Source organism: Nipponia nippon, unplaced genomic scaffold (assembly GCF_047370975.1).
Source record: "Nipponia nippon isolate SJK-2023a ecotype South Korea unplaced genomic scaffold, ASM4737097v1 scaffold_10, whole genome shotgun sequence".
In the NCBI taxonomy this organism is placed as follows: Eukaryota; Metazoa; Chordata; class Aves; order Pelecaniformes; family Threskiornithidae; genus Nipponia; species Nipponia nippon.
This window is the reverse complement of record NW_028262291.1, coordinates 33,186,218-33,213,792: the sequence shown is the minus strand read 5'-3', so window position 1 is coordinate 33,213,792 and position 27,575 is coordinate 33,186,218. Positions and strand designations below refer to the sequence as shown.

At 44.5% G+C, this 27,575-nt stretch overlaps 1 protein-coding gene across 3 annotated transcripts in view; it reads left to right on the top strand.

The window, feature by feature from the left end:
• Positions 1-27,575, top strand: part of SUSD6 (sushi domain containing 6) — a 91,347-nt gene that overhangs the window by 7,153 nt on the left and 56,619 nt on the right. For all 3 annotated transcript variants that reach the window (XM_087746467.1, XM_087746465.1, XM_087746466.1), the window contains exon 2: positions 451-537. The gene's annotated coding sequence lies outside the window, so the exon portion shown is untranslated. The remainder of the gene's footprint in view (positions 1-450; positions 538-27,575) is intronic.

The window sequence follows — 27,575 nt, the reverse complement described above, 5'->3', positions numbered from 1 at the left end:
TTTTATTTGTAGACATGTATGTGTGTATCTGATGGCTGGACTTGATGCAGTTCTAATCTGTATTTCAGGTAACTTCTCAGAAGTTTCTGTCCCATTGGGGAAAAAAAAAATTAACACAGCTTGAGTGCTGCTGAAAACCATTTTAAGTAACGCTCTGCTATGCTTGAAACTGTGATCTGTACTCTTCTTATACTTGAAATTTTTAAATGGAATGTGTGAGGGTAGTTTTGAATATTCTTGTTTTTTGAGTAACTTGTGCAGTATATCTCAAACCCCGATCTGAATTTTGCGGGTGGTGCCTGTACCTGAAGCATAGCTGTGTGCCTGGGTCCTAAAAACGTAGTAGAGCTACTCCTACTCCTCAGCCTTCCGTCTCTTTTATGTGACAGAGTTGCCCTTCTTATCCCCTATGTATTCACAGCTAATACTTACTTTTTTGTGCATTCCTAGGTGTGTGAATCAACCTATTGTCACTGAATCATCAGTTTAATCATACTAACTTGACAACCATTGTATGCCAGCTTGTGTCAACACCAGGTAAGATGAAAGCTAATGCTGTTACTTTATTTTTTCCTCACTCTTTGTTTTTTAAACCTGTATTTTGTCCAAATGCCAGTGACTTTTCTGTAGACTAAAGTCAGAATGTGCTGCCTTCCACGTCCTCATCCTGCAACCAGCCAGCCGCTTACTGTTAGCATTACTTCCCATTTCGAAAGCTGGTGTTCTAAAATGTTCTTAGGGTCTTACTGCGTTGTAGCCATGCCTCAGCCTTTTTCCTGACACCTCTGTTAGCTTGGTTTTTGTGGTGTTCGGATACTGCAAAGTGTTTTTTTCCTTGTGTTCTTCACCACCTTACCGCTCCCTGGTTTTGCTGTAGAAACTGTTGAACTCCTGCCTTCCAGAGTTAAGCATGCAGGATAAGCCACCTGTACTATCTGACCTTTTCTCTTGAACAGAAAATGGGTTTTGTTTCGTTTTGATTTTTTTCCATACCTGCTCCCAAATGTTACCTTTGAAAACCTATCGCAGAAGGATCTTTCTTGTGTGTTTTATGTTTTAGTGGTAAGAAACTACCTGGATATGTCTTTCAGAGAACGAAACATAAAAGCTGGTTTTTTTGGACCTCACCCTTTTATCCCCCTTTAAAGAAGGGAAGTAGATTGGTGGAGGGGAGGTGGGGAGGAAATCCCTCTAATGCTTTCAACAAGGTTATTATCCAGTCCTCTAGGGGAGTCCTAGTGCTGACGAACTAATGTGAGCCTTTGTTCTGATGCTAATCAGAATAGGGATAATTCCTCTGACTACGCCCTCTTCCCCTCAGATCCCTCTAGCAGCGATAAGACATTAAGCTCCTTTGCTACCACTCTTCTTGCTGTGCTGGCCTGTTGTCCTTGTTTCCTGCAACTGCTACCTTGAGTGCAAAGGCTTGAGTTTTGAGGGGGTCTCATTAGGGGTGCTCATTTAAATCTGTTGAGATTTTTTTGGGTGCTCCTGAGTGGTACTTGTACACTTCAGTTAAATAGGTATCTTGGTGAATATGGGTGTGCGTTTGGGTTTTTTTGTATCATTAAATAAGAAAAAAACCTTTTTTTTTTGATCCGGGACACATTGGACTCGAATATAGTGGCATGTTTTGTTACATGTTGGGACATGTAACTGAAGGAATGCAAGTTGACATGTAGCTGAAACTTAGAAGGTATTTTTCCTTCTGTCTCTTCTTTCCTCCCTCCTTGGCCAGAGCAAACAAATATTGTTTCTCAAATGCTTTTAAATGCCCTTGAAGAGACTAACTTCTAATCACTAGTTCAAAGAGCTCTAAGTTTTCTAGGGTGAATGTGTATGCAACCTATATATTGTTTTGATTTATGCCAATGATATGCTCCCAGTCTAAAGACAAACTGCACGGCAGTAAAGAGAGGAGCTTAAAGCCTAGGTATATAATGAAATATGACTTTGCATGTGATATAACACAAAAAAAAGTCCATTAAAATCGTGTCTCTTCACTAAATCTTATTTGTGGCTGTGGGGAAAGGGTGGGGGATGGTGGTGAAGATACTGGTTAGGTCTGATGTGAAATGATCGCATCAGACAAAGCTGTTAAAAAATGTCTTGCAGATCAAGAAGGGAAGGGGAGAAGTGTACCGAGTTAGCTTCTTTAGCCTTTCTTTTGGCAGTACGAAGCTGATGAGAAGCTCATCCTTGTGCTTCTAAAAGCAGGTCTCCTAGTATAGCTGTTGTTTGTGATAGTGGGTTCTCTGAGGATAGTTGGTGGCAATCCTCCGTGGATAATCTGTCCTGAGTCTGGCTGAGCTGGTCTTCTGGTGAATTTGTGAGTTTGCTGCCTTTCATTAGGGGCTCTTCTCTCTGCAGGGTCGTTTGGGACCCTCTTTACTATCAGTACCGAACAGAGGGACAGGAGGGAGTTAGACAAGTTAAAGAACTTCCCTAGAAGACAGATTGACTGAGTGCATCTGCATATCAGTGCAATGCTCTCATAACATTTCATTTTGATGGAGAGTGTTTTTTGCTAATGCAGAATTGGAAAAAGCCTGCAGTGATGGTATAAAAATCCAGTCTCTTTGCAAACTGCACAAGTTTTGGCTATGTAGACATAATGTCTAGACCTCAAAAAAGTGCGTAAAAAGGTATTGGGGAGGAGGGAGAAAAGCCCCATCAGAAGATGTCCACCTGAGGAGACTGATTTAAAGTGTTTGGGGCAGGGGGTCCAGAGATTAAATTTACCCTTTTGCTAGTGACTGTGGTGGGGAGTGCATGTTACAAAGGCCGTCCAGCATGGCTTCCTGATGCAAACCTGCGTGGAAGCATTAGCTGTGAGAAGGGGTTTAGGAGCACTTCCAAACAGCGATTGTTTTTTAAGGTTGATTCTGTTGACAGTATCCTGAAGAGACATCACTAATAGATGCAGTGTGACACATTTTATGGGGGTAAAATTATGGGCTAGGCATAACTGCGTTTGCCTAGCACTATTAACCCAACCATTGTTAAATCCCAGGAAATGCTCATTTTCAGGGTGGTGATTGCTTTTACGACCTGAAAATAAAAACTGGAAGGTGTGTGCCTCGTTGGTTTTCTTTTCTTTACTCTCAATTGGCATATGCAGGGCATTTCCTGCAAATAAGTGCCCTGTACTTAGAGTTATTCATATGCTATCACTTTTCAACATCCTGTTCATCTTTTGTATTTTGAAACAATTATCCTGAAATGGTGTGTGTGAGAGAGACCGCAGAGAAGTTGCAGTACAGAACACAGGATTCCTCTCCCCCATTATTTTTATCCTGTGAAGTGAGAACAGGAGGAGGATGGCAGAAGCATTTCTGAACAGCCCCTGTGCAAAGCTTCCCATAAGGCCTTGAGTGCTCTCTAACCTGAGCTTTCTTGTCTGTTTCCCCCTTGTCTGCTTGAACCATTTGTAATGTGGAAAGCCTAAAACCCAAGTGCTTGTAACAGTGGTGTCCGCTGTGGGGTTGGCCAGCATTCGCCTGCATCCCTTCATATATATTGGGGCTTCTCCTTTGTGTATATTTTGACTTGTTTTTTCTTTGTCCAGGTTAGTATTTTCTTTTCAAATGGTGTGCTGTAGCATGAAACTCCAGGGACATATAGCATTGTTGGTCTTGAAAATTAAAGAAACAGTGCAGAATGTTCAAAATTGATCTGTTTTTTCTCCCCAAATATTTTCTTTCTGCTCTGCTGATAGGAGGCCAGGGGGGACTTCCTCTGCCTGTTTCTTTATGTATGAACTGAGGGTTTGGATTCTAGATGAGAGTGGGTTGGGTTTTTAGTGGATTTTTTGGTGTTTATTTTAAGGTAACTTGAAGACTAGCTTAACCCTTGTGACTCTCTGGTTTAATCTCTGGTAGAGAGGAAGGAAGACGGGTTTTCTGTGGCCACCATATCCTGGAGACAGTATGTTGTTCCACTGAAGCTATGACAATTGCTTCTTCCCACCTCCTCCCCACTTCCCCCCAACATTTTGTGGAACAGACACTTCCTGATTTTAATTTTTCATCTGTATTTATCCCTCATTGTGAAGCTAGAGTTTTTAATTAGCATAGCTTAGTCATCACCTAACACATTGCAAAAAGGCTCTTGGACTTTTGATGTGACAAACAACTTGCTGTGTGAGAGATTGGGAAGAAGATTCCCCCCCATAGCCTTGTGCTCTCTGGCCAATTTCCCTCCAGCTCTGTTACGTTAATATCCAGCTGTGTTTACAGGTAGAGCTTAGCATCTTGGGGAGTGCTTGGGTCAAACTAGCTGGTGATGAGTTATCTCCCCTGACCTTGGAGTGGTAGGTTGGAACCCAGCATTACCTGCAGGTGCTATTTCCCTTCTGACTGTAGTAGGGATCAGGCTGTGACCATATGCTCCCTAAACAGGAGTTGCAGCAAGGCAAGATGGGTTTACGTGGGATGTATAGATTGAGGTACTTCTCCTTTACAAGGATGGATCCTTCAGATGAAAATGAAGGCGTGCCTGGGGGAATGGGTGTTGCCAATGTCCTTACTGTGGCTGTTCAAGGAAATTGGCATTATAGCTGGTCTACCATCTCACTTGCTGAAATCCTCTCTTCTCTTTGCCTTTCCTTGCTGGGCTCCGCAGTTCATGACAGAAGGCAGTCTTCTCTAGTTCAGCAAATCTGTTGTAAGAGTCCCAAGAAAAGACAGCTGTTTGTAATGGGCATCAGAGCTGTTGATATGTAACTCACTTTTGGGGCAGGGACTTGCCTCTGTGTTGGTAGAGTAGCAGTTTTACGGCAGCGAGAGCCTGGGATGAACTCATGAATATGAAATACTCATCTGAAAAACAACTTGCTACGAAAACCTCCTGTTTGAGATTCTGTTCTCCTGAAGGTAGGCCTGTTGCAGAATAGGTTGAAATCTGTCAGTGCCCCTGTTTTTTGTTTTAAATGATTCACAGGAAACACACAGATTCTTCAGAACAACTTGGGTGGTTGTTTTTTGTTTTGTTTTTGGTTGGTTTTTTTTTTTTTTTAACTAAAACCCGGCTGCCCTGCATAAAGTGTGATGCAGCACAGGGAGGTAGGAAAGGAGATGTGTATTGTACTTGCAAGGCTTTTGAAAGGGCCTGAACACTGAAGTTGGAAGGAGTTGAAGCGTTTGAGTCACTGAATGTTAACAGTTGGCACTAATATGCTTCTGACCTCTGGCAACGTGGCTGAGAAAATAGACCTGTTTGCTCCTTGTAAGTCAATCTCTGTTGCCTTGGTTGATTTGTGTACCTGTGCCTGGTCTTTTCCACCATCTCCAACTGTGTACTAGTACGGTGGTTGGTACTGACTAAAGAAGAGGACTTGCGTCAGAAATATTGCAGCTTACAGAATGATGCATGTGCTGCAGCCTTTCCAAGCGTTGTTCCAGACAAGCCTTGCTGAATTTGGGATATGTGATAAGATTTTTTTTTTTTCCTGAGGTATGCGGTGGCAAGCAACCGTATTTGCTAAAGCAAGCTGGTATTTTATAGTCCTTCTTCACTGTGCATTTAATTGCTGCATAACTGATTCCTGCTGTCTCAAGCATACATTGATTTTTCTTTTTTTATGCTAAGTGTTTAACAGGCTCCCAGTACATAGGGGAATTTTGCACCCTTTTTCTACTTAAAGTAATACTTGGAGCTGTTGAGAGATATTATTCAGCTTAGACAATACAGTACTGTGTCTTAACAAGGGCATGTGTGTATCCTAAATTCTGTGAAGATATAGCTGGGCACTGTCAAGCTGCTCAGAGAAGTTCAAGGCAACACTTTCTTCCCTTTCAGCACCTCACACTGGGTGCTCAATTTGTTTAATCTCCACAAGTGGTGAATTTTATAGAATGGATACAGTAAACAGTGCAGAGGGTTTTTTTTGTCTTCCAAGCCATGAAGATCAATATTGAGTGTAAAATCAGTGAATTCTATCTAGATTTTTTTTTTTCTCTAGGACTCAATGCTTATCTTAGCCTTTCTTGTCTTTGAGGTCTCCTCTGTCTCCTTTTTGGCTGTAGAGCCAAAAACGTTGTATGTGATGATGGTAGAATTTGCTGTAAGTGTAGAAGGCAGCCTGTTTTTCAAGTTAAAGCAAATTTTTGGAGGTAGCTGAGGTTAAGGAGGAGCCAATAAGATATTTTAAGCAGGCTTTTTGAAGCTGGCTTAACTCATTAGTTATACTGGGATGAGCCCATGAATTCAGTAGAGTTATTTCAGACTTGCACTGTGAGGGTGATTGCTGTTACAGCCTCCGTACTTGATGTTTGAAAGACTCCTGTGGAGATCCTCTCCCCTTTTTGGCGAAGAGAAGGAAAATAAGAATGTGGCAGACACAGTATGTGGAAACCCTTGGCGAGTGTGACACTGTGCCTGCTACCCAGGAATCGGATGCTGAGAAAGGTATTTGACTTAAACTGCCTGTGAGAACAGAGGCTGACAGCTCTGGAGGCTGAGGCTCTATTAGCCTCTAAGAAAAAAACGAGGGGAGGTTAAGAAAGTGATTAGCGTAGGCAGCTTTAATGCAGGCTTTGTATAGTGCTGTGAATGTTGTGTAGTTGTTGCCCAGGCTTCTCTACATGTGTCCTGCCTATCAAAGCCTCTAGCATCTGCAGGAAATGGAGTAGTGAGCTAGATGAGCTCGTTTCGATCACGTGTGAACTCTTGCACACCGATATATGTGTTAATTTTTGAGGGTAGATCAGTTTCTTTAGCTATGTATCCATCTGTAATGGGGATGTAATCTACAGTGTGTTAGGCGGTACTCTGAGGTGGGGACACAAATCACAATTAAAGGCCAGTAGCATGTGATGGAGGAAGGTAGGAAAAATGAAAATACAGAAAAATGTAATTAATTAAAACTGAACTAAGCTGTTTCTTTTATGTGAAGCTACTCCTAGGAAGGTGATGATCTGAGTATATTTGGGAAGACAAACCTCTCAACAATTTACCAGTCTCCTGGTGTCCAGGAGCTAGTTCTCAGAAGAGACTCTGTCGCTTAGCTTCCTGGTGAGAAGGAATAGCTTTGCTTGTGAAAAGTCAGAGTAATAAAGGTTGGACCTCTGGAGCTACTATAGACCCAGCCTCCTGCTCAGAGCAGGCACTTGGGTTGTGTAGATCTGGATACGAGGGATGGGTCTGAACGTCTTACCTCATGGTTTGGCCTATATATAGTAGGTGAGTGTCCCTCATGGGACTTTCCCTCGAGAAATGCTGAGCTTGGTTCCCGACTAGCAAAATCACTGCTACTAGCCAGAGAACAACAGGAGGCTCAGAAGAGGATTGCAAAGGCTTCTCTGTTCAAATCCATATGTTTAGGTGATATTCAGCTGGCTGCTGGGGTCTGGGCTTTGAGACCCTTTATTATTTCTGTCTTTTGGAGAATCTAGATCTAGGAAGAAGTGGTAAGAGGTTGTAGGTGTCCTCTCAAGAGAAATTGTTGCATTTGTTTAACACGGGGAAGGAAGATTTCTTCCCTTGAGTTCTTGTCTTGTATAAAGTAAAAATGTATTTGCCTGCCCAGATGTGACAACTTCTCTCCCTCCCTTCCCATGCTCCTTCACCCTCCAATGAAAGCATGTATTCCAGGACGTACATGTCTTAAAATAGATAAAACATTTCCATCCTTACAAACATGATGTTTTCAAACACCACTGCAGTCTCTCATGCTGTCAGTGGTACACCCTGGGGGGTACGGGTGTTAATATTTGGCCACACGTTTTTGCCTTTAGGCTGTGTTCGGCAAAAGAAGTTCTAGGTAAATTCAGTCCAGTTTACTTTGTGTTGGTATTAAAAGCTTAAAACTAATTCTCTCTCCTTGGTATTTCTGTGGAGGAGACATTGCTGGAGTGAGACTTGCACTTGGATAACTTGGCTGTGTTTTTATAGGTAACCCTCTGTAACACAGGATGAACTTCTCTGATGTCCTCTGGAATAAGAGGAGCTAAAATACAGAAGCAAAAACTCATCAAGTAAAAACGATATGTGGATTTACTTCCGCAATAATGACCATTTCCAGTGCAATAGGGTGTAATGTGCGGCTGCTGCATGCCTTGCACTGTGGTGTGCGACTTCATTATGTTGTGGTTTTCCCAATATGTGGCTGTAAGGTTGCCAGGCTTTCAGCTGCTGGTGTAGGTTTGTGCCAGACACGCCTGGCACATGAGGAGGTGGTGACCTGGTACGTGTATGGGGCACGGGTGGCCGCGGGGAGGATGAGGGTTTATGTACTGCACAGGGCGGGGTGGTAGGCATTGGTTTTACTGTAGCCGGACACAGAAGTCTTTATTTAATCATTTGGTCTCAGGTTAAGTGCCAAACTTGGGAATGCAGGGCTGCTACCTGGCCTGGAAAGAAACACAAAGTCTTAATGTGGAAATGCTGTTCTCGGGTGGAAAATGTTAAGGTAGAAAGAAGCAGAGAGGAGTCTCTGCTGCTGCCACTGAGCCAGTGGTGGCCTCTGGAGTGCCTTACTCTGCGTTTGGTGTTGCAGGCTGTGGAGGTGTATATTTTGCTGTAGTGGGCATTAAATAAACCACTTGATTTATCTAGAATGCAAACATGCGGTGATAGCTATACCATAGAGGAAGATTTGTATGAATCTCTGTTGAACAAAAACCTAGCATACTTTCTCCTGTTTTTTTTGGCTTGAAATACCAAATGCCTAAGTTTGAGGGTGTGCTTGTCTTTGTTCTGGGGCAAGGTGAATTTGGGGATCTCTTCCTGTGGTAGCACTGAGCTAGATGTTATCTCCTTTTGCATCAAACGGAAGCACTTCCTTGCCAGGCTTCATTGGGCAGGAGAGCCGAAATACTTGGTATTTCCTGTTGCTTTGGGGTTTCTGAATGTCTAATGAGCAGTGACTACTTAAAGGGACTTGGTCAACTGGGAAATCCTACCTTTGAAAAATTTCTCTATATCTGTTTATGTAAGATAATGAAAAAGTTTGGAGGGTGAAATGTTACTTTGTCCTTTCAGATCATAGTGTGCCCATTGACATAGGCATGGTCATTTTGATATCCCACAGAATAAATCTGCTCCTCTCAGAGTTGAAGGCTTGCTATGCTTATGTTTTTCTCCTCTGAACTGCGTGAGGTGATGAGCAACTGAGCCATCATGAGTCTAAAGTTCAGACCATGGCAGAGCAGCTTGGGGGCATCTCTAATACCTGAAGCTCCTTTTAATTTACAGAGGGGAAAAAAAAATCCTTTAATTACTGGGTGGATGACAAATATGAGGATCAAAGTGAGACTTTTGAGGCAAAGCTTGCCTGGTTATAAACCAGAAGTAACTGTGGCTCTCATTGCTAATGAAGTTTAATGTTGGGACTACAGAGCTAAGAAGGCAGACTTGGGAAAAGACAATGTGAAAGACTTTTTTTTTGTCTGCCCTGTGAAATACCAGCCTTTCTCCGTCGGCCTCCTTACCCTCAGCGGCAGACAGGTGCCATGTGCAGAGTCATTTCGGCCACTGCTACTGCCTCTTCCTGCAGTCCTGTTGCTTGCGTTGGGGGCACCCGCGTAACTGCTGGTCTGCTCTGGCCTTTTCTTCTCGGGCTTCCACTGTTTCATGCCCGAGAGTGCCAAGGGGACACCACGTCCAGCTCTGGATTCAGGTGATCCTAAAATGGATAGTCTGTCCCAAGTTCCACACAGGAAAAAAATGGATTTTGTTTGTCTCCACAAAATCCCCCTTTTCTGGAAACAGTGACAAGGTTGCTGTGGTTTGATGGCTGTTAGCCACAAGCAGAGTTAATGATACTAGACAAAAAAAAGCCTAGAAATGTTTGCTATGGAAGTCCATATTTAATCTCTCCCAGTGGCCTTTGATTTGCTTAAAGCTGTGCTACAACCTTTCTGATTTCCAAGGCTATTGATTGCCCCCTGTGTCTGAAAATGCATTTAATTCTGTGATGCTTTTGCTGGCAATAGGTCTTTCTTTTCACATGGAAGAAATGTAGACTATACATCTTGCTAGAAATTGATGGGGAGTAACTTCTGGTGGCATGGAAAATCTTATATAAGAACAACATAAGCCATGTGCAGAAGTCTGGATTGCAGAAGGCTTTAAAGTCAGAAGCCTGCATCCAGCTCTCGGCTTCCATAGGAGGTTGCTACCCCACACGAGCGCACTGTTTCTGCTGCTCTCTGGTGCAAAGTGTATCCTTTTCTAGTAGGATGATCAGTAAATGAAATGTGTAAGGAGGGCAAAACATGGAAAAAAATGACGCTTCATTCCACAAACTTATCATCAAAAGCTGGCTTTTATAAGCATAAAGGTGAAGTTCCTGGTCCTAAGATGAGGCTGCTAGCTACCTCTCTCAGTAATTGCTTAGCCTGGCAAGAGCTAAAATTCAGATACTCCATCTCTTTCTCCCTCTGGCACTTTTTGGCTGCAAGGCTGTTAACCAGACAGTTGCTGTCTGTGTCTCTTCTGTGCTGCATTGCTTTTCCCCTTACTGCTTGTGAGGAGGCTGAAAAAGCCTTGCTGTCTCAGCAGCGGACTTGAAGTCCGCATGAGAGCTATACACCAGGTACCTGGGAGACAGCCTTTTTATATTCTGGTAAGCAAATGCTTGGCTCTGCTGGAGACCCTTGTGGATTGCTCTTTATGTAGGAATGTTCATCTCTGGGTTTCTTGCCTGAATTCCCTTCCATGGGCAGAGAGCAAATACAAAGTGAGATGTGTGGGTCAGGGCAATAGTATACCTGGACTCAGACTGGAGTGTTTTAAAGGGATGGAGCGGGGAGACTGGTACATGTTGTGACCTGGATGGATCTGGGAAGTAATGCTGGCACTAGTTAATCTGGCCTGTCATTTTCCATTTTATTTACTCCTGGCACTTGATTGTCAGAGCAGGCTTTTATACTGTGTTCTCTTTGTGGCTTAGGCTGCTCAGCACTGCTGCAAAATCCTTCTAATCCTTTTTGCCATCCCTCTCTTGCAACGAAAACGCAATTGACAAAGTGAATACTTGAATTTCAGAGAGCAAGTGGGGATTCAGGTTTGGGAAGAATGAAGAATCAGCAAATACAGCAAGACCTTGTTGGGACTGAGGGACTCTTACAATAGGTGAATTAACTTGTGTGCTGTATCTTGACAGCTGTTGAGGAACTTTGCTACTACCAGGGATCTTATCTCCTTGCACAAGACTGTCGCAACTAAATGACACTCACCAACAGGTGCTCAAATAGAAAAAGACCTTATTGATCTGGTTTTTTAAGCTACTTCTGTACCCTGTGTTATAACTTTGCTGCATGGCGGACCTGTGTGTGGGATCATAGAATTAAGGTCGGAAAAGACCCTTAAGATCATCGAGTCCAACTGTTAACCTATCACTGCCAAGTCCACCACTAAACCATGTCCTCAAGCACCACCTCTACCCATATTTTAAATACCTCCAGGGATGGAGACTCAACCACTGCCATGGGCAGCCTCTTCCAGTGCCTGACTACCCTTTCTGTGAAGACGTTTTTCCCAATATCCAACCTAAACCTCCCCTGGCACAGCTTGAGGCTCTTTCCTCTCATCCTATCGTTTGTTACGAGGGAGAAGACACCAACCCCCACCTTGCTACAACCTCCTTTCAGGTAGTTGTAGAGAGTGATAAGGTCTCCCCTCAGCCTCCTCTTCTCCAAACAAAACAACCCCAGCTCTCTCATATTAGTAGCACTGCTGAAGTACAGGCTTTCTCAGCAAGTGTGCCTGTGTTCTGCAAGATATTAGAGAGCATTGCTGCCATGTGTCTGGCCTCACTTTTGTTGAAGAAAGATGTGTTCTTGGGTGCTCTGATCTGAACCAACTGTGTTAGTTGCAATTCTGGGCAGTGCTTTCAGGCACTGAAGATGGCTTCAGGATAGCGGTTGAGATTTACTGTGCTAAGCATGCTTACTGCTGCCAAATGCCTCACAGCTCCAGAGTGTTACTAGTGTATCTGCTAGTGACAAAACTGGTCTTTCAGTGTTGCAGCTCTGACTGGGCTGTGGATAAACCAGGCTCATGTTAGGGCTAAGCAAAACTCCTGCAGGAGTGTTTTCATCCTCCTCATTCTGGTGTCCTGTCATGAAAAGTGCTCTGAGCTGGACTGTCTGGGCCAGAACACTGGCAGCACCAGTTCTTCAGAAAGCCAAATCTGGACTGGGGATGGTGGGGCTGGAACAGTGGAAGAACAGGCATTTTCTCTCTTATCTTGGAAGGAGTGACCTATTACTTTTGTTTTTAAATATGAATGAACTCATTCTCCGTACCTCAGTTACTGACCATATGGTATTCCTGGTAAAAGTAGCAGATGTTCCTCTCTCGCTGTGTTTTGCTTTGTTACACAAATTCTCTGTTTTCTTTCTACACTGTCTGCAGTGGGCTGTAATGGTGTTCAGCTCCAGTGTATCAGGTTATTGCCCTGAATTTCTAAATGTGCCATTTACAAGTAAGGCGGGGGCTGCATAAACTGTTGCTTGGGTTTTGGATCTGATGCGTGCCTGTATACAGGTGGTAACCAAACCCCATGTTCTGGATCAGTATGCTCAGCTGAAGAGTTTCTCCTCCTGTTTTGCTGTTACTTATGGCCTCTGCACTTTGTTCTTCAGCATAAAACAGAATGTTCCAGCCCACCTTCTTTGTGGTAGTTTGGTTTGGTTTTGCTAGTGAATGCAATTTCTTTGCAAATCTGCATCACTTTGTATCCCAGAGCAGCATTGTTTTAGTGAGAGAAAGGGGATATTTTTGCACATAAATGGTTGTTTTCTGTGTTCTCCTTGCCAGTATAGTTGTTTGTCCTGTTGTGTACTCATGAGCTGCTGTTCCGGTTTAGTAAGGGAGAGTAGGCGTATGGTGGTGGACTGCAGCAGACAAATGTCTAAGAGTGCCAGATAGGTCATGGCATCCCTCAGTCTGGATACAGGAATTAAAGGATTGCACCCACAAAGAGTTGTTCTCTTGTGTCTTTGTTTGCATGAGGTATGAGGCACTTGACGTGACACTGAGAGACTTTGGTACTTGCTGGTGAGAACTGGAGTTTGACCCCAGTCAGCAACTAAGCACCACACAGCTGCTCGCTCACCCTCCCCTATCCTGTCCGGTGGGATGGGGGAGATGATCGGGGGGGAAGTAAAACCTGTGGGTTGAGGTGAAGACAGTTTATTAGGACAGCAAAGGAAGAGAAAATAATAATAATAATACTGATAAAACAATATACGAAACAAGTGATGCACAACACAGTTGCTCACCACCCACTGACAAATGCCCAGTCTATCCCCGAGCAGCGATTGCTGCCTCCCAGCCAACTCCCCCAGTTTATATACTGAGCATGATGTCATACAGTATGGCATAGTCCTTTGGCCAGTCTGGGCCAGCTGTCCTGGCTGTGCCCTCTCCCAGCTTCTCTTGTGCACCTGGCAGAGCATGGGAAGCTGAGAAGTCCTTGACTAGTGTAAGCACTACTTAGCAACAACAACTAAAACTTCAGTGTGTTATCAACATTACTCGAAATCTAAAACACAGCACTATACCAGCTACTAGGACGAAAATTAACTCTATCCCAGCTGAAACCAGGACACATGTTCTTAGGAATCCTCATGTGGGAAGGAGCACGTTGCTTTGCCACTGGAGATCTGTTGCCCTAAGGCAGTGTCAGAGGCTGGCAGAGCCTGTGCTGCCACGCTGCCCTGCGTGTGCCCCATCGCACGTGCAGCTCGAACAGCTGGGGTTATGAACCGAGCCCTTCTGCAGGCTTCTTGTCTGGGTGTAGAGAGGCAGCTCCTTCCCCTGTAAATCTAGCCGTGGTCAAAATTGCTTTTTCCCCTGTCCCGGGACCCTGCCTGCGAGTCTCCTGTGTAAAGGTAAGCATGTGTCAGTATTGACGTATTTACTAAGAAGGATGTCAAACAAAGAAGAATGTGGTGGTAGATTTTTTTTTTTTAAGATTTCTGGAATGGGGCGGAGGATTTACTCTTAATATCAAGGAAGCTGCCACGGTTTAACAAGAAAGAACTTTTCCATAGTTTAGTGAGGTATACGGTGATGCGATTGCTTAAGGTGAAACAAATACTAGTTTTGTCTTTCCTTTTTGAGAGAAAGCAGACACCAGCTTTCTCTGTATATAAATGACTGTGGAACCATTCAAAGTGTTTGTGGGGGGGGTGTTTGTGCTCACTGATTAATGGGATACTGAGAAAAGGCACGGGCATGGGTCTTGTGACCAGTCTGTTGGTGTGTCCTCTCTTGCTTTGGAAGGTTTATGGCAGTGGCATGGGTTGATTCCCCTTTGGGGAAAGCATGAGCCTCTAGAGGAGGGATTCTTTCTGGTGAAGGAAGCAGAGGAGGGGAGGTGATTATCTCGGGGCTGGAGGGGTTTCTGTCAGACCGTGCACTAAAGAAAGATGCAGTACCAAACTGCCCTTCCCGTCTGTGCTCAGAAACCACTAGTCCTTTCTGGAAGACTCGTGTCTGGGTGCTCTTGGGCTGGCTGTTTTCTGTTGGGGCTGCAAGTCGCCTGTGATGGTGTGTTTGTACAGTGCTGTTTAGCATGTGAGGGCTTGTAGTTGCTACATTCAGTGAGACAAGGTGGTCTTGCAGGCAGCTTTTACTGCGAAATACTGTAACTTGCAGGTAGTTCCAAATTTAGTGTGGCCCCTTGGCAGAGCCGGTCAATGGGCCACGCTGTTCTAAGCATTTGCTGGTGTAGGAGAGTGAAACCTGGAGGCCTGTTTGAGGGAGGAAGGGTGCATTTGAGGACGTTGGGATTAATGGTAGGGTTATTCAGTTATGACAGATTGCTCTAAAATTTTAATGCTTTTCTTAGTAGAAGACAAAACCACAGGAGTGAAGCCTGCTGATAGCTGTGTTTGGGAGCAGGCTCAGGTTCCCTGAGAATCCCACTGGGGCCTGTTACAAGGATGCAGCGATTTCATCTTTGTCCTTAACAGAAGAGGAACAGCTGCACTGGGGGTGGTGAAATGCAAGGAAAGGCCAGATAAATGCTAAGACATCAAGAACAGAGATCTCTTCTTCATGTTCATGTTTGTATTACAAGTTACTACAATCTTCGAGGTGCTGCCAGAATGTACACCCTTTGAACAAAAAAAAAAGTTTTAAAAAAAAAAAAAGCTTAAACTGATGGACAAGATCAGTGTTCAAGATGACTGGAGATGTTATGTAGTGAACCTGTGTTCTCTGTCCCACTGCTCTCAGTTTACTCCCCACTGCCCTCGCAGCACCCCATTGTCCATGCTGCAGGCGTGCTTTGGCTTAGTATCAAGCTTTGAAAGATATGTTCAGCAGCAGTTCTTGATCGCAGCCAAGGAGGGGGTGTACACTTGTGCATAGGTTCTGTCTCTTAAGGAGGCATGACTAAACTGGGGAACAGTTTAAAAAAAAAAAAAAATTAAAAAAAAATCCCCCAAACCACTCCCCACTCCCATCCCCTCAAAAAACCCAAACCAAAACCCCCACCACAAAACCTGCATGCTTTCTGAAAGTACATCTGGCATGGGAGAGGAGCCAGTTTGCCCCTTTTTCCCTGGAGCAGGAGATTCCCGTGTTCCCAGTTGTGGTTGTTTAGGGAATCCTGATGCAGGTGTTTGTAGGGTGGTGATAACCCCTTGCATGAAGGAACGTAGCCTCCATTACCAGTATGCAGCTCATCTCTGCACTGAGCTCCAAAAAGTGAGAGCACAGCTCAGCCCTTGTCGAGGGGGTGGTGTGCCCACACAAGTCTCACTAGATTGCTAATGCTGCAGCCGCACAGGACCTTTGCAAAATGCACAAAGTAACTGCCCTCAAAACCTTACAAACTCATTCCTATATGCCCAGGGGCGATTTTTTCAGTCATGGGAAGTCCTGGAGACATTGTTAATGAGTTCAGCTGAGGAAATAGCACAAAGAACTGCGGGAGAGGGAAGGCTCGCTCTTGCGTGCGAAGCATGAACTGGAGTGTGTGCAGAGAGGGTAAAGAGGTGTGGTGGTAATCTTAAGAAGGAATGAAAGAGAAATGAAAGCAGAGGTGAGGCTGTGTTAAGACTTGAAGATGCGGAGAAAGAGCTGGGAACTGGAGAGGGAGAGCCATTGGCAAGGGAAGTCTTAGTCTTTACCCCTGTCATAAATCTGGTTATATAAATTAATAAGTATCGAGCTCATGTCAGTGACTGTAGCTACAAAAATAAAAAGGGAGTTAAATATTTACTGATAAGTATTTGAGGGAAGCTTGTTTGCAAGCAGTCTTGCTCTTTGATTCTTGCTTCTGAGCCAAATTATTGGCATGTTCTGGGACAGAAATAGCTCGTGTATCTGAGTGACCTTTTAATTTCCTTTTCAATCTTCTGAATCCACTGTAATGAACAAAGAAAGCATTAAGAACAGGCGTGGTGCAGATTTGATTGCGTGTTTGCAGTAGACCAAATAGCTCTGGATTTGTCTGGGTGTTATATAGCAAGACCCTGCTGTGAGAGTAAGATCACAGGGAACCGGTCGTGGTTCAGATTAAAGAGGTGGGTTCTCTCCATGGGATGGTAGCTCATGATATCTTCGTAGCAGTGGTCTTTTTTTGTTCTGTGTGTATACAGCACCTAGGACAGCATGGTCTGATTCCTAGGCTCCAATTTCTGTCTCCCTTTGCCCTGCACATGCTAATGAAGCAAGAAGTGCTTGTGAAGGGCTGTTTTTGCCTAGTCACATACCTGTCTGAAGCAGAAGTTTATCCTTTGGCACGTGCCCCAGGCTTCCTGCATGCAACTCTTCCCTTGCAGTGACTTCTGTAGTGAGTCACAACAACTAGCTGTAATGTATAAAAAAGGATGTTAAAAATCATGTGCTAAAGAGAAGGGGATAAGAAACTACGTTTCAGCCATGAGGCTTTCATTGGGTGAGGGGATGAGGGAGGCACCTGCAGTGGAGGAAGAAGCAGCATGAGATCAGTGGGCTTTTTATTGCACAGCATGAAAAGATCCCGCAACTAAAATCTGATCTAACATATTCTTCCTGTGTGTCTTACAAGAAATGTTTTCCATGTAAGGCAGAGGAGAGCCTGCTGTAAGGAAGCATGTGGCTGTCATTTATTTCAGAAAACGTGCCTCAGTATTCATACAGAAGAAAACGGACCAGATAGACCTGTGGTAGCTGCAGCCTCTCTTGCCCACATTTTTGCTATTTAAAGGCTAGTCTTCCTCAACTTGATTCTAGTGAAATAACAGGCTTGCCTAAAGTCCGCTGGCTGCTTGTAGGTGAGGAGAATAAGCCAAGCGTTGCTGGGGATAGGCCTGACATTTCTCAAGTCAACATAATTGTATTACTGAGTTGATGGTAAGCTGAAACCCTTCCAAAAGGCTTCTAGAGCTCTGGTTTGACTGTTGGTAAACGATTTCTTACGCAAGTCACCTGTACAAAGCAGCCTGCAGTTTAGGTGTGGCTTTAAAAAGAAGCTGAACTTCTCTGTAGTTCTTCAAGACTGGTTCATTCCCCTGATACCCTTTTTCCCCTCATACTTTTTTCTTGGCATGTAATAGTGGAGGAAAAAAATCTTCTGTCTAGGAATGGGGATTCAAGCATTTCTTGTCTAAAGTAGCAGAGGATTCCTTTTTGCCTCTTGAAATGAAGGTGTTTGCAGACCTCGGGTTAATCTTCTTAATATTTAAAAAATTAATTCCAATCCTTAACATGGGCTAATTCCATGAACCAGACCCTCCCAATATTGATGATACTAAGGCAGTATTGCCCTGTTCCAGTCTCCTCCTCAGCTTTTTTTTAGGCTTCTGCAAAGTCTGAGAGTCTCATTGTACATTGTGCATCTTTCTTTTGTTGCGATGTCTTTCACATTACTAGCATAGGTCTTAATTCACCAGTCTCAAGCCTTTTGCATTTTGTGTGTAGGCCTGGGTCAACACTTGAAGTGAGCTGGGATCCCTCTGCGTACTGTCATCTGTTGATGATTGGTTTGCAGGTGAGCTCTCTAGCCTGCTCTCAGGAATGTGCAGTGGGTGTCGAGCATTACCGTGCTCTGAAATGACATGGCCCTCAGAAGGCTGGTTCTTTCCTCTTCATTTTTTTCATTCTCATCAGATCAGGAGTCCTTCCTGTGGTTAGGAAGTCCGATGGTCAAGTTTATTTCCCCAGAAAAGAAAGAAAGCAAAAAATTTGGTTTGGGCATCTTGCAGCTGCTGACACTGCAGACCATCCCTTGCTCTGCTTTACTCCTTGCAGGTGGAAGTACCTGCAGTGTTTGCAAGGAATAGTTTAGTGTTCCTTTGGTGGTGGTGTTGAGGGTGTACCTGTCAATTCTACAGCAGCCTCCCTCCTGAGCGCTTTTGCCTCTTGAGAAGAGTAGCTTTTAATGTCATGTGATGCAGAGTTCTGAGACTGAAACTTGGTGTTGGTCTAGTGACAAAACCCCACAGCTTTCTTCGGTCAGAAATAAAGATTTCTGAATGGGAATGCTTCTTCAAAGAACTGAAACTCCTACCCTGTTACATCTGTTTCGTAGCCTAAATATAATTAGCTTCTTCAGATTTGGTTTGCTTGCAAGGAACTAGTGAAGACTATTGATGCTTTTGATGTAAACAAAGCATGGCTGTGCTTGCCAGAGAAGATGAAACTTAACCTTGGTCTCTCAGAAGTAAGTTGTTGGGCTCTGTCCTCACCAGCAGGTGGTCCTACCTTTCAAAAGGGCCGGTAATAGCATTTCGCTGGGATTTCTTTCCATTTGCAGGGGTGGTGTGAAGGAGCCTTTGCAGTGGTTCCCAGCAGCTATACTCAAGTGCCTCTGAGGAGTGGATTGGGGGGGGGGGGGGGCTGGAGAGGGAGGTGGAGGCTGTGAGACTGTTGCTAGAGGCCAGGAAAGGGGATGTGGCTGTTGGAGAAAGGGCTTCTGATAGCTATTGTGCTCTGTAGGATGCTGTAAGGAGGGTGGTTTCCTCAAAATGTGCCTTATAGTATCCCGTGGAGCCTTAATGGAGCTATTTATTTTCCACAATGCAGGCTTCTCTTTGTCTTCCCCCCACTGCCCTCTGCGTGTGAAGCAGTGACTCTGCTTCATGAGGAGCGTAGATCCTGAAGTGCAAAGGAGACAAGAAAACAGTTTGTTGTCCAGAGCCAACTGTTGCTTACATCTGTTAAATGTCATGTTCAGCTCACCCAGAAAAGCAGTTTTAGGTGAGTTAGAATGTATAAAAGCAGGCGGAGGCTAGCCTTTTCACAAAATAAAGCCTTGCAAGTGGCCTTTTAAAAGATGCTGATAGAAGCCCAGACAGTGGCAACTGACAGACCACCAACTCCTCTGGATATTGCTGCTCTACATGACATTGACAGTACGGTCTTTCCCTGAACTTTATAAGTGGAGCTACAGATGACATCTGGGTTTTTTTTTTTTTCAGCAGTTGTTTCTCTGTGCATTTAGTGAAGAGAAGTGAGGTTAGCTTAAAAAAGATTCTCTGTCAGTTCCTGTGCAGGGACCCTTTTTGGAAATTCTGCATAATATGGTTTTTTTCTTGTGGGTAAGAATGAGAAGCTCAGTTAACCTGTGCATATGAGACAGTTGCCCATCTTTTGATGTTTAGACCTTTCTGCAAGATACAGGTTTTATTTGTAAAGCATGCCTTAAATTAAGTGGTTGCTCTATTTCTTTTAAACTGTTGCTCCAGTGCTGTTACTTTACTGTTACTTCTTGCTGTCTGTTCAAGAGATGCCAGAGAATTGTTGAGCAAGTTTCTGATACTGGTATCAGGCTAATTGCTTCCCCACACACCCCATAGCATTTGTAGGAACTAACACTTGTCTCTCTCTGTTTGGTGGGGTTTTTTTTGTTTGTTTAAAATGTTTGGCTTTAGAGGAAAAGGATATTAGTAACACTGGAAGACGGAGCGAATGGATTTAGCCTGTTGTTTTGCAGCAAAGTCTTAGACTGCAAAGGCAAAAGGAGAACAGCTTTGGTGAGGACAACTGCTGACTCTCGAAAGACTAAATTGTATGTCGGATTGACAAAATGGGGAAAACAAATTTAATCTTAAGAGTACAGTAATAAAGGGATTGGGTGAATTCCCTTTGAGAAACTCACTTGAAAATAGATTAAACGAACATGAAAATCCTCTGCTGTTGAAAGTCATTTTAAATCTTCATCTCGCAGTTTGGTGGGTTTTGCATATTAATTTCGCTATCCTGTAAGCTCTTGTAGCTGATCTCTTTGTGCTGCTGCTTGGAGCACTATGTTACAGGTAAAAACATGAAGAGGATGACTTTTAAACTAGCTTGCTTTATACTAATTCTAATAACCTTTATTTAATCAATTCACTCTGAGGGAACCTTGTCTCCAGAGACAGGAAATTGCTTGAGGGTTACTGGCTGTGGCAGGACCCTCATATTTATTTGCAAAATGTCTGGAAAAAAACCCCATAAAATCAGTCTTCCTTTAAAGGCTGTTGAAGCTGGAGCTGCTGCGCTTTTCCCACAAGGCTGAGCAGAGGTCACTGGGAATTCTGTGCTAGAATGGTTTTTTTTTCTTGAAAAGAGTTTGATGACTTGAGTGTACTTGCGCAGGAGACGCATCAAAACCCCAAGCAAAGTAAAGAGTGACCTGTTTCCCAAGTAGATGTACTATCCACTTAGCTGCCAGTGGCTTGGCGGAGTTGTTTCCTACATATCCTGCAGGTAGCAAAGAGTTAAATGTGCCTGCTCTAAATGCTCTTTTTAGGGAGAATGGGGAAGAATCTTCTACTTCTCAGCTCTGTGTGTGCAAGAGGAGTGTGGGGAAGAGAAATCTGGGGCAGCATGTGTGGTATCCTTTATGTTCATGTGCCCAGCCTGTTGACATTGAATATAAGCAGGCTGGAGAAGTATCAAAATGCAGAAGTCCAGTGAAGACTCTATACTCTCCTCCTCTTCTTGCTTGTGTTTCATGGAAGCTTGCCTGGTAGCTGGCCCGTTCAGGGGACGGAGGACTGACTAGAGCCAGGAGGGAGGCAGCACCCGGGAGCGGTGTGCTTGGCTGCGGGACAGCAGGCACTATGTATTGCTTTCGGGGAGGCAGTTGCCCGGGTCACTGGCAGGATGCTTCACCTCTAGCTTCTGGTCCCACTGGTAAAGAGGCATTGCCTGTGGCTTTATCTGGATTTGTCTTTGCACATGTGAGTATCCAGAGGGAATCTGATCTTTGAGAGGGTTTTCCCTGAAGTTTTGAGACAGACTGGACAAAGCCTAGCTATGCTTTTGCAGTCCTGGGTGGTCTAGTGAAAATGCCAAGGTGCAAGGCAGAAGGTTAAATAAGCTGTATCGTCTGACTTTTGGGTGTAGCTCCTTCTGACCTAGCATTGGCACGTGTGTGATTCTTGCCTGCATGCAGCAGCACTTCGTAGCCTTTCTCACTGTTGCATGAAACTGTAAGATTTACTGCCAGAGCAAGTTGCTGACTCCTGCTGTCCTGCTTTGTACAACTTTTTCCCTTCTTTCGGCTTCAATTTCATTTGACTTCCTCTAACTAGACAAGCCCGTGTTGCCTTTGGCTGTTGCGGAGCACTCTCACCCAGCTTTCTGGCTTTTAATCTGCATGGAAACCAGGATGCTCGGAGGGTTTAGATCCAGAGTGTCTTTATGCATGGTAAAGTATTTCTGCCACATTTAAATGCAAATTGAAGATGGAGCTGGTTTTAGGAGCAAGAAGCCTGTGCAATTACTTGGCCTAGCATGTTGTACAGGCTGCTTAAGTCAGAGACTGGTTCCACACACTATAGGCTTTGGCAGCAAAGCTGAGGTGAGAGTTTCTTACCTCTCCCCAGCTGCTGCTTCCATCGGCCCCACAGCTATCCTGGTGCAAAGACCCAGTTTCTCCAACAAGCTACTGAAAGTTGCGTCAGCATTGTGGAGGGGATGGTTAGCTGTGAAGTGGGCATGGGAGCAGCAGCAGGGGGGTGTCTAGTCACCAGGAGCAAGGAGTCATCCTTCAGCCAAGGTAGCAGCACAAGCCCGTAAGTGATCAGATGGTGGAGGGACAGGCCTCAACGCCCTCTGGCTCTGCATAAGGGGCAGCACTGATGTACGAGGGGCAGACTAGACTATGGGTCAGTAAAGGCTGAGGAACTATTGCTGCTATATAAACAAGGTGCTGAGAGCTGCTGAATGAACAGTTACAACCAGGCAGTGTTCCTCGGCTGCCTCAAGACCCTTTGCTTAACATTTTCTTTGAGTTTCTGTTTGGTAGCAGCTGGGCAGAGGCCCCTCCTCAGAGAGCTGAGGAATGGCGATCACTGTGACACTTGCAGGGTGGGTGCTGCGGGAAGGGTGCAGGAGGCTGTGGGTGTGCTCCCCCTCCTGCTGCAGGTCAGAGCATCGTGGGTCCCTCTTCTAGGCTGTCCTAGTTCGAGCAAACGGTGTCCATATAGATGTTTTTTTTAAAATATTTCTTCTGCTAATAGCCATGCTTTATAAAGTGTAAATGTCACTGAGTGTTGTGGTTTAACCCCAGCCAGCAACTAAGCACCACACAGCCGCTCGCTCGCTCCCCACCCCGGTGGGATGGGGGAGAGAATCGGAAGAGCAAAAGTGAGAAAACTCATGGGTTGAGATACAGACAGTTTAATAGGTAAAGCAAAAGCTGCGCGCGCAAGCAAAGCAAGGAATTCATTCGCTACTTCCCATCGGCAGGCAGGTGTTCAGCCATCCTCAGGAAAGCAGGGCTCCATCATGCGTAACAGTTACTTGGGAAGACAAATGCCATCATGCCAAAGGTCCCCCCCCTTCCTTCTTCCCCCAGCTTATATACTGAGCATGATGTCATACGGTATGGCATAGCCCTTTGGCCAGTCTGGGTCAGCTGTCCTGGCTGTGCCCCCTCCCAGCTTCTCTTGTGCTCCTGGCAGAGCATGGGATGCTGAAAAGTCCTTGACTAGTGTAAACTCTCCTCAGCAAGAATCAAAACATCAGTGTGTTATCAACATTATTCTCATCCTAAATCCAAACCACAGCACTGTACCAGTTACTAAGAAGAAAATTAACTCTATCCCAGCTGAAACCAGGACACTGAGTCAAGTGAGGGAGAAGTTGAAGCTTCAAATTGACCTTCTGTTGAGATGCAAATTACAGGGTTTATTTATGACAGGTTTTATTCTGCGGACTCTTTAGTTCTCTACTCTTCTTTCTGGTATGCTTCTCTCCCACCCCAGTTTAATGGTGGAAATCTTTAATGTGCAACGTTTGAATGGTGGTTGTAGGTCTCAGGAAGCCAGTTTGCCACCTTGTTAGAAAGGGACCTGTTCTGGGGATTCTGCTTGGATCACTTGGTCTCCTCATGGTGTGTGTGTATGTCTCCCAATGACACATAATGAGCAGTGATCCTTCTTGGAGTGCCTTTCTGGCTTGATGCTCCTAGCTTGTGCTGCTCAAATCAGAATATAATTACAACTGATCCCTTGTTAGAAAATCAAATTAAGCATAGCCTGTTGAGGGAAGCCAGTTAAAGAGAAAAGGCTGTGGGGGTCTTCTGCATAGTGATGTGTGTTCTCTGTGAGCTGGTAATTGTGAGAGTGATTTAAAAGGAAGCAAGCTGTTAGGACTCTTATTTTCCACCCCCTCTTCTCTCAGCTCTTGAGTATTGACTTTTGAGATTAATCTATGGCACCTTGCCTAGAGTCTGAAAGCCTTAGGTCAAGTATTGGGGTGGACACCGGTGTGCCTGCTGCTGGTGAGGGTGCCCAGCTGGGCAGCCTGCTCGGGTCACCTTCTGTAGCCACCCTTGACTGTGGCCTCATGGGAGCGGGTCTGCGTGCAGGCAGTGTGCTAGTCACCCTACAGTTTTAGTTGCAAGGGGTTTGAATGGCAATGCAAAATTTGAATTTTCCTTTTTCAGTTGTATGCTGGCAAGAGTGATGCGGCTGGGCGCTGTGGAATGAAACGTGCCCGATGCCACTGTGATTGGTCTCTGCCACAGCGAGGGTTTGTGGCAATACACGTGCATCCGTGACATTAGCACAGCGCATCCTAAATAGGAAAAGCAATAGGAAGCATCTAAGGACTTTCCTGCTATTAAAAAAGAAAGGTAAAGGGGAATAGTGAGCTAATGGATGCAAAACTGAGCCATGGTGCTGAGACCCTTTGGAGGCCTGCTTTTTTTTTCCCCCTGCTTTTGAGATCTATTGAAACAGTTCTCTGCTGTGTTAAAGTCAGAACCAGAATTTGAAACTGCTTTTTAACTTTCTCAGTTTGGTTGATGATACTAGTCTGTTGGAAAATGAAGTTTTCAGAGGACTTAAGGGGCAGTCTTATTTCTCGGTGTGTGTGTGTTTATCTTTGAAAAGACCTTTGTGCTGACAGACATCCAAACATCAAGGATACGTTAGTCTGGAAGGTTCTGATACTACAATGTGTCTATTGTGGAGAACTTATTATTTGTATCACAGTTTATATAAAAAGTGCTGCACAGCAATTGTCATCATCCCTTGGAAGTGGGTGAGTGGATGTTTTCATATCTGGGATGGCAGCTTCTAAACTTGAGTTGTGCCTCACAGCTGCGCTTGTAGGACTTACGTTTGTAAGACTGCCTCTATCTTCTAGTATAGTTCCTTATTTAAAGGTCAGACTGGTTCACTGACGTTTGTATATAGAGGGCTTTGATAGGAAAAAGATTTCCCAAATTGGGTGTCCTCTTCAAATGGCTGTGCTGCCTGGTGGTATTGCAGCTGTGTGTATAGCAGACCGATGCTTTTAGCAGCATCAGTTGAAATGAAAGCACAACAAGTGGTAAGGATGGGGAAAAGCATGTTCTAGTAGTGAGGGATTATAAAATAAGCCTTAGCTGTACATGGGCCTTGTGGTGCATTCCCTGAAACAGATTAACACAGCTGCGTCAATGAGAAAAGCATCCTGGCTATACAAGTGACCTTACCAGTCCAGTGCTGCTTTGAGAACCCTGTTCTTACTGAAAGTAACATTTCAAGCTTGTATGCGGTTTTGAGAAGTTCTGCCTTTGTACGGCTTTTCTTTATTCTCCTTCCCTGAAGCCATTTCAGTTTACTGTGAGTTTTCTTTTTTAGGACTTATTATTTTTGGAAAGCATTCTGGAACATTTTGTGCATATGGTCCTCTGTAAATGTGCTCTTGTACTGATTGAAGCTGAAAGTATGAAACCTAGCCTTTCTGATGCAGTGCGGCAGGGGAAAAATGCTGAAACAATAGTTTCCAAAGGGAATGCTTTTCCAAATAAAGACACATTTAAGAAAACAAACAAACCCCAAACTGGGAAAGATGGCATGTGAAATGTATTCTCTACTATCCCCCAGACTCTCCTTTCTCCCATAGATTGCATAGATGCCAGTATGCTTAAAAAAAGAAAAAAAGAAAATCCCTGAAAGCAGATCCAGCACTTTTTTTTCTTTTTAACAACTGGTTTCTCTTCACTGGTGACATGACCCCATTGCTATAAGCAGTTTTGTAATAGCACAGAAATCTGCCATGCATCAGAGTTGTGTGCATTAACCTGTCTGCCTCTCCAGCCTGCCCCTCCACGCCTCTGCTTTTCCCTCCTACTGGTGCCTGGAAGCTCACAGCCTGCCCATAACCAGCTGCTGCTTCCTTCTTTGGAGGGACAATCAGATTCTGATCTCTTACCTTCCTCCTCCCAAGTAAAACAACAAGTTTCTGGTGAAATTTTGTGACTTTCAAGGAAACTTCTTAAAATTTGGGGACCTATTATCCAGGGCTTTCTCTCAGACTTACCAAGGCAAGGAAAACTGGATTATTTGTTTGAGTCATAAAATTCAAATCTTCTGTGACTGTGTCAGAGCTGGCATGACAACCACATTACCTGGAAACGGAGAATGAGCTTCGCAAGACTTGGGACTGTTTCTAACAATTTGTCTCTGGCTTGGTTTCTGAAAGTATGAGAGTGATATTTACAAGAATGAAAACTGAGCAAGCTCTGCTGTGGTGTCCTGTTTACTCTGTCACAGGATGGGAAAGCAAGTCAGTTGAGCAGAAAATGTTTTACGGCTTCAAGGTTGTGCTGTGAAACAACGTTACTGTCTGTTGATGTGTCCGCGTACCTTGCTAACAGTTTGTCCTCTGCAGTTGGGTGTCCGACGCAGTTGGTCCTGAAGTACATTCCTTGGAGGCCTCCTCTGATGTCTTCTTGGGAAGATGGAATTTTTGCTGCAGTACACAGATTTATTTAGAAGACCAGTGTGGCTGGTTGGTTGGTTGAATATACCATGCAAAAGGATGGCAGTTTAGACTGTAGGAGATGCAAATCTGTGAACTATGACTGAAAATGATGTAGTGATGAACTTTTGAAGTGTGCAGTGAAAATATGCTTGCTCTGATTTTCCTTGAGGGATCCAGGAGCCCCTCACTTGGCTGACTTGTGCCCAATGAATTCATCCTCCATACAAAATGTTTTCAAAGCGCCCACATATGTCTTGTGGTTCTCAAGGGGATACTGCATGGGAAATTATTTCTGGTGCTTCTTGGATGTGCACAAGTGTTTCTTAAAGGCGCTCTAGGCCACTTTTCTTGTTAATTTTCATTGGCTGGATAAGTAGGACCAGAGGAAGCTGGCAAGCAAGGTGTCCTAAGCAGCAGCAGTGTGTTGGGGTCCTTGTTATGCTTAAAAATTGCCCTGTGCAATTGGGCTGAGGAATGGTAAACCATTTGGGGCTAATCCACAACTGACTACTGAGCTTCCATCGTGCAATGGGACAGTGAAGGGTAATGAATACTACCCCTTTTCCCCCTTGGCAACCTTGTACCTTTTCTTTGCACGCCTTGAAAAGTCTGTTCCTTCCTTGTTTCCTTACCTCTAAGGGGCCCGATGGAGTTGCAGCTTGTTTGGTCCACTCAGGAATATCTCTGAGCCTGCTGTGCGTTTCTCTTTGGGCTGCAGCAGGGAAGAAGCTCATATACAAAGGCTTGTACACAACTGCTAGCATGGAAGGGAAATAGATGGAGGAAGGAAGTAGTCCCTGCCTTTAGCCCACAGAAGAATATGCTTGGCTAACCTCAGGATGACTTCTTGAGGAATGTCACGTGAGATAAGGAGGCAAGCAAGGGAGGGGTGCAAAAGCATGATCTAGATGCAAGCAGGACTTTAGACTGTGATAGGAAGGATAGAGGGGAGGCGGCTGGGGAATAAGCTATGCAAATTGGTGAATCTTGCAGGTTTATTCAGTTGGGGTAGGAATATTGGTGTGACTTTCCAGGTTGTAAGGGACTGGTTATCCAGTAGTGAAAAATCCAGTTTCCTGGCTTAAAGCTTAAGTGTGCCTTAGTGGGGCTGTGAAGAGTTAGGCACATGCTGTTTATCAGAGATTAAAATGGAATTTCAGAATTTAGCCTGTCAAGCAAGCTTCTTTCTGAGGAAACTCTGATGTTCCCTCTTGAAAATGGGAGTTCTGCATCACCAACAATCGTGCTGCTGTTCTAGAAACCTTCATGAAAGAGCGGGTGTGAAAGCTAAACCAGGGCATTTATGTGAAAGAAACTGGTGAATTTGCAAGTCACAGGCCAAACCCTGTGGCATAGTTTGGGAATGAGGAAGGAAACCCAACAATTCAGGTCCCACTACAGGTTGCAATCAGGTCTTAGTTTTCAGGAGGACGTGCGCTGAT